Source organism: Equus quagga, chromosome 7 (assembly GCF_021613505.1).
Source record: "Equus quagga isolate Etosha38 chromosome 7, UCLA_HA_Equagga_1.0, whole genome shotgun sequence".
In the NCBI taxonomy this organism is placed as follows: Eukaryota; Metazoa; Chordata; class Mammalia; order Perissodactyla; family Equidae; genus Equus; species Equus quagga.
The window spans coordinates 88,847,628-88,853,385 of NC_060273.1; the positions used below are offsets into that span (position 1 = coordinate 88,847,628).

The 5,758-nt window shown below is 41.5% G+C and overlaps 1 long non-coding RNA gene across 1 annotated transcript; it reads right to left on the bottom strand.

Annotated features, from left to right (window-relative positions):
* Positions 1 to 364: 364 nt before the first annotated feature.
* On the bottom strand, positions 365 to 5,406 carry LOC124242526 (uncharacterized). Its single transcript, XR_006889468.1, has 3 exons — positions 4,944 to 5,406; positions 4,326 to 4,447; positions 365 to 432 (listed from the first exon to the last, which is right to left on the bottom strand). It is a non-coding gene; the product is annotated as an uncharacterized LOC124242526 (long non-coding RNA).
* Positions 5,407 to 5,758: the final 352 nt, after the last annotated feature.

Consider the following 5,758-nt stretch of genomic DNA (forward strand, 5'->3'; position numbering starts at 1 on the left):
ATTTGTTGAGAACATCAACTAAAGAGAAATCCTCGCCAAGACATGAAGCACTTCACCTCGTCGGGAGGGGACCCTGCTCCCTCCCTGCTAAGCAAGAGCATGGTCAAACTGCCCTTTCTCCAGGCCTTCAAGTCCGTCAGCCCAGGTCGAGGTCGGCATGCTTCGATAGGGGTCCAGAAGAATCCGGAAGCACCTGACAATGAGGATGCCCAAGAAAATAAATAACAAAATCACAAAAACAAATGTGGTTTTCTGTTCTAGAGACATGCTAGAATCTGATGATGTATTCCCAAGAGGCGCTAGGGGCGAAGGGATGGGCTGTCCTCCATCCATCGTCCAGGGAAGCCAGAGCACAGGATCTCCCTGTTTCCTTTTCTTCCATCATCAGTCTGCTGAGATCATGGTGGCTGCACCTTGGAGAGGCTGAGATATCTGCTGGAAGAAAGAAAGGGAAGGAAAGTAATAGCTATCAAATAGCAACCTTATTTCTAGGCTCACAGTCATGTTTTTCAGAGAGAAGAAGAAATCCCTAAACTTTTTCACCAGAGATGCTTAATTCTGTATAATTATGGGGAAAAATATTTTACTCCTGCATGAAATTACCAGACTGTCCTCAGAGCAGCCACCTGGGGCCAAGAGAGATGGGCAGAGAAGGCACCGGGAGTACACAAGATGAGAAATGTGCAAGGTAATGTTGACCTCAGAGTGTGCTGCCAACTTGACATCTAAACCCAGTCTCTCCTGCCAAGTCTCTTTTAGCTTCCCTCAAGTAATATTACTCTCACATCATTCTTATAATGGTACCATTGAATGAGCACCAGCTATGTGCCAGGACTGTGGCTAAACACACCATATGTCAGCCGCTCTACTGCAAGCTCCGTGAAAGTAGAGATCTCTGTAACCTCAGCAAGGAAACTGAGGCTGGAAAAGCTTCTTAATATAGAAATTCCCTCAGGAAGCATGGGTTCTGGGCTCTGGCCCCGGCCTCCATTTTACTGCTAAATGCATGTAGAACCTTGAAGAGGTCACTAAGCTGTAACATTGGAAGTAGAATTGCCTTTGTACCTCTTGGTGCTATAATAAGGATGAATGTCTGTGAAAACCCTTTGAAAAGTATACAAAGAAGAAAAACAAACAAAACAAAGTTTCGCTTCACTTAAGACATGACTAAGGCTGCTGTGACGCTTCTCCTTTGCTTTCTCTTGCCTGGGCCAAGGGGAAAGGGAGGTGTCTCAGGCTCCTAAACCGTCAAGCTACCACGGCTATTTCTTTTTTCTTTAGAAATCAAAGACCAGGTTCAATACTTGACCCTGGGAAGCACCTAGAGAACTGAGCTAGGGAAAAGGAATTGATCGACTGCATTTTTTTAACCTTACAGCGACTTCTTACTGTTTAAGACCACTTGGCAGAAAGGAAGAGAAGGAAAAAGACAAGTTATCGCTATTTCCATTTTTCTGACAGGAAAATGGAGGTATATGGATATTATTGTTTGTCTTTAAAGGTAAATTGAAGTATACACAAAGGCCATTAAAAGCTTCAGATATTGAATTAAATCTTTAATTTTGTAAAGGAAAGTATCTATATTAGACATTACTATATAGAAAAATCATGACATATTTATTGATGAGTCTGTCTACAAGAAAAATTATTAGCAGAGTAGTCAGCAATGGAAATTAACATGGCTTAAAAAAATTATGCTCAATGAAAATAATCAAACAAATAAAAATAGACATTATGACCTAAAGCATTAACACAGTATTTCTTCAGTTAACTTATAATCATTGCCTTGAAGTATAGCATTAGTGATCATAATAACAGTTTGCTTCTATGCTGACACTTCAAAGTTTATACAATCATAGTTTAAAAAACAGTTTATAAAAGGAATTACAACCAGTATCTGGGAGGAAGGAGTTAGCAGTTTAGGGGGAAAGAATATTTTGCAGCTCCATAACTGAATTTTTTTTTTAAGTCTGGAATAGTTGCAAGGGATTCATTTATGATTCGTTTTTTTTTGTTTTTGAAGTAAGATTGGGATAAAATTTGGCAGTATTCTTTTTAAATAAGCTCATTAGGAATATAGAGTATGCTGATGGATTGAGTTTGGCTTTGGTTTGCATTTTTGTTTTGTTTTTTGAGGGTTTTTTGGTGAGGAAAACTGGCCCTGAGCTAACATCTGTTGCCAATCTTCCTCTTTTTGCTTGAGGAAGACAGTCCCTGAGCTAATACCTGTGCCAACCTTCCTCCACCTTGCACGTGGGACACAGCCACAGCATGACTTGACAATCAGTGTGCAGGTCCAAGCCTGGAATCGAACCCACAAACCCCAGGCCTCCAAAGCAGAGTGCACAAACTCAACCACAACACCCCCGGGGCACTTTGGGTGTTAATTCTGGATAGGTAACTGGGGCTGAGAGGAGGGAGCTGGAAAGGATGACCAGAGCTTCCAATGCAGCTGTTTTAATGCTTCCGACGAGGGCTATGTGTACGTACCCAAAATACCCAAACTGAACTTAATCATACCAAATATAAAATTCTCCATGGGCTGGGTCAAAAGAAAGTCATGTGGTGATAGAGGAATAGATGCCTAAGCTGTCTCTGCCACAGGCCCTCTTGTCTTTTCATGTCCTACTGAGGATCCCCTCTCTTGGATCCCTGCCCTCCCTGCTGGCTTGCAAGAATCCCATTCTTCATCCATTTCCCTTCAGCCCAAATGAGGCCAGAGTCCTTTTCTTTGTCTATTCCCAATACAGCTGAGACAGGTATGCATTTTCTGAAAGTTCTTTATGAAAACATTACACAATCCAAAAAGGAAATATAGGAAAATTCAAGACCATTTACTGTGTAAATTTTAACACAAAGATTTCTGGTTCTGTGAGGTTCAATGAAAACAGTGAAGAACTGGGTATAGGACCTTTTGAGTCTGGGATAATGACTCCCCAGCCACAAGCTGGCTGACTTGTATAGTAATACCTTGTTTAGTGCCTCCCTTCCCGCCTCTAGTCTCCACTTGAGAGCCATCTTGACACCCAGGAGCAGCCTTCCCCAGGCTTGTCCTTCATACAAGGCAAAATGCCAAGTCTTTTCTCCTAGCTCAACATCTCATACTTCTAGGCTTCTTCCATACCTCACTTTTAGAGCTGGAATAGCATTCATTTGGGGCCTACAGTGATGGGTAACCATTCTAAGAAGCCCCAGCAAATAACCTAGGGATTCTGATTTAGATTAGCAGCCACGTCTCCCTCTTCAGTCTCCCTAGGAATAAGTCTGGGCCCTGGCTCCTTCACAGGGAAGCCAACTATTAGAATGATTTAAAAATCCACTTTAATTTGCAGTTGTACCACCCTATGCTGATTAAAAGGCAGATGCAAGGATATGGTTAACCCTCTTTGCAGCCTGATCAGATGTTTTGAGAAGCCTGCTAAAATATAAATATATATTCTCCAACCCCTTCCAGATTTACCAAATGGATGACAAAATGGAGATGAAAGGATTTTGGCAACTCTACAGTTCTTTATAAATTGTAAGCCTCTCACCTCCCAACATACTGTGGTGCCCAAGTTCTTATTAAAATAACTTCATTTGGTCAGATCATCAAAGGCTCCTGTTAAATGGCAATATTTTACTAAGGAAAGTGACACATTAACACATTAGTAGGGATTTGTCTATGAAAACTGTTTCTACTTTAAGGAGGAGGATGTGAGGTGGACAGAAAGGGGATTGAAGGAAGGCCTTGCTGAGAGTGAGAGGCTGCTGAGAGGAGCTGGGAGGAGCAGACTTGGGTGCTATGAGCAGAAGACCCAGCAGGAGAGTCCTGGGGAGAGATGAAGGGTAGTGGGTGGCGATGAGATGGTTATAAAGGGATATGGGGATACAGAGACCCAGAAAGAAATGCCAACTATTCCACAATTTTCCCTAGGACTGATTGAAATCCCTGGAAAAGCCTGTTTAATTTCAAACCTGCAATCAGCTAATCAATAATTTACAAATTTGGAAAGCTCAATAGCATGTGTAAGTTAAAGGAAGCATCAGATATAACAAGATGCAGGAAAAGAAATAAATGTAATCACTTGACTAGCACGGTACAAAAATATTCAAAGACATCTACATTTTTTAAATGCTTATCTTGGAATAAAATGTCCCTTTTTGGTAAAAATGAGTCTTAGAAAATGTTTAAAATTGCTTTTAGCTGTAATGATTTCTTTCTTTTAGATAAATAGTGAAACCTGGGCAAGTAAATTATTTCAAAAGATTCTGACACAACCATCATAAGTGTTTATAATAACGAAAGGTAATTATTTTAAGTATAAGAAAGACCAGTTACTCACGGCAGTATTTTAATCCTGAGTGGCTTCCCCCATCACACAGCACATCTATGTCTTCGCTTTGCCAGGTCCATTTGTGTGTGCTCAGGAAAGAAAATCTGATTTTAATACTGGACCAAGGAAACCTTAATTAAAAGATGCCATTTTTCAAAAATCATGTAATACTCCCTTTTCTCAAGCCTAGCTCCCTAGACTCTGTGATAGGAACAAAGTCTAAAACATCCTGAATTACTCATGAAGCCCTGTGAGCAGTCCACCTTACCCGGAGTCATTCTCACTATTACCCACTCACTTCAGTTACAGTAATTTGCAAAGAGGCCCTCTCTTTCTTTCCTCACATTTTCTACATACTGCATCAAGATTCATCTTTTTAAGCTCAGATCTTACCACTCATCCCTTCAGAAAACCTTTGTACTCCAATGTCCAAGGCCCTAACCCGCCCATTAACCCCTTTAGGGACCTGATACCCCTGTTTTCTGGACCACGGTTTGAGACATAGTCTAACAATGGAATTTTTCTAAGCTCTAAATTTATTTTCATATTAAGTTTAAAAAGGAACAAACATCCAATCACTTTTGGTTTCGAGTAAAATGACCAATGTATTGATAAGAACGAACTTACGTGTAATTGAGCCTGGAGATGCCTGAGGATAACGTCCTCACTTTGTCTGCTCTTCAGCCCAACCTCAGACTTGCTGTGCTCCGACCACCTCCAGGTTTCCCCCCTCTGAGCTTTTAGTCATGATACTCTCCGCCTCACCCTGCTCCCATCTGTGGACTTCTCTCCCTCCCTCAGGGTCCACACCAAACACCACCTTGTTGTGGCGCCTACACCTCTCCCTTCATCAGAGTCATGGAGTGCTGTCTGCTCTGTCTCCAGGAGCACTTCCCCTGCATTCTGTGGCAGCACCTATTTCAGGAGAAGTCTCCATGGTGTTCTGCCTCCTTCTCCTTATTAAACAACAAGCTCCTTGAAGAATCCCTTGCTGTTCTGGGATCAGTGCCTCTTTAAATAGAGATTGAATTAAATCTCTGGCCCCTCAGTCCCGGGAACCGAATTCAAACTTTGAGGTGCCAGCTGATACAGAGAGGAGGAAAAAAAGCTCATGTCATCCAGCCAAACTGGGATGTCAGACCATTGTGTTTGAAATAGATCTTGTTTCAAAGAATCACAGATAGTCCAAATCACAATGACACTTTAATAGTCACAGATCTCATGATTGGAAAAGCAGTTATTTGGCTCTCTAAATTTTTCTTGGCCTCAATGCTGATGGGTGGGGTCTGAAATAGAAAAATCAGCTGGCAATAAGCAGTTTCCCTTCTATTTAAGGGGTCAACCCTTTCTTACCTAATCTGCTCCTTTGGTGGGGAAGGGCAGCCATTTAAAGTATTCTGAATCCAAATGTCTCACATGGAAACTATAAATGTCAATGTGTA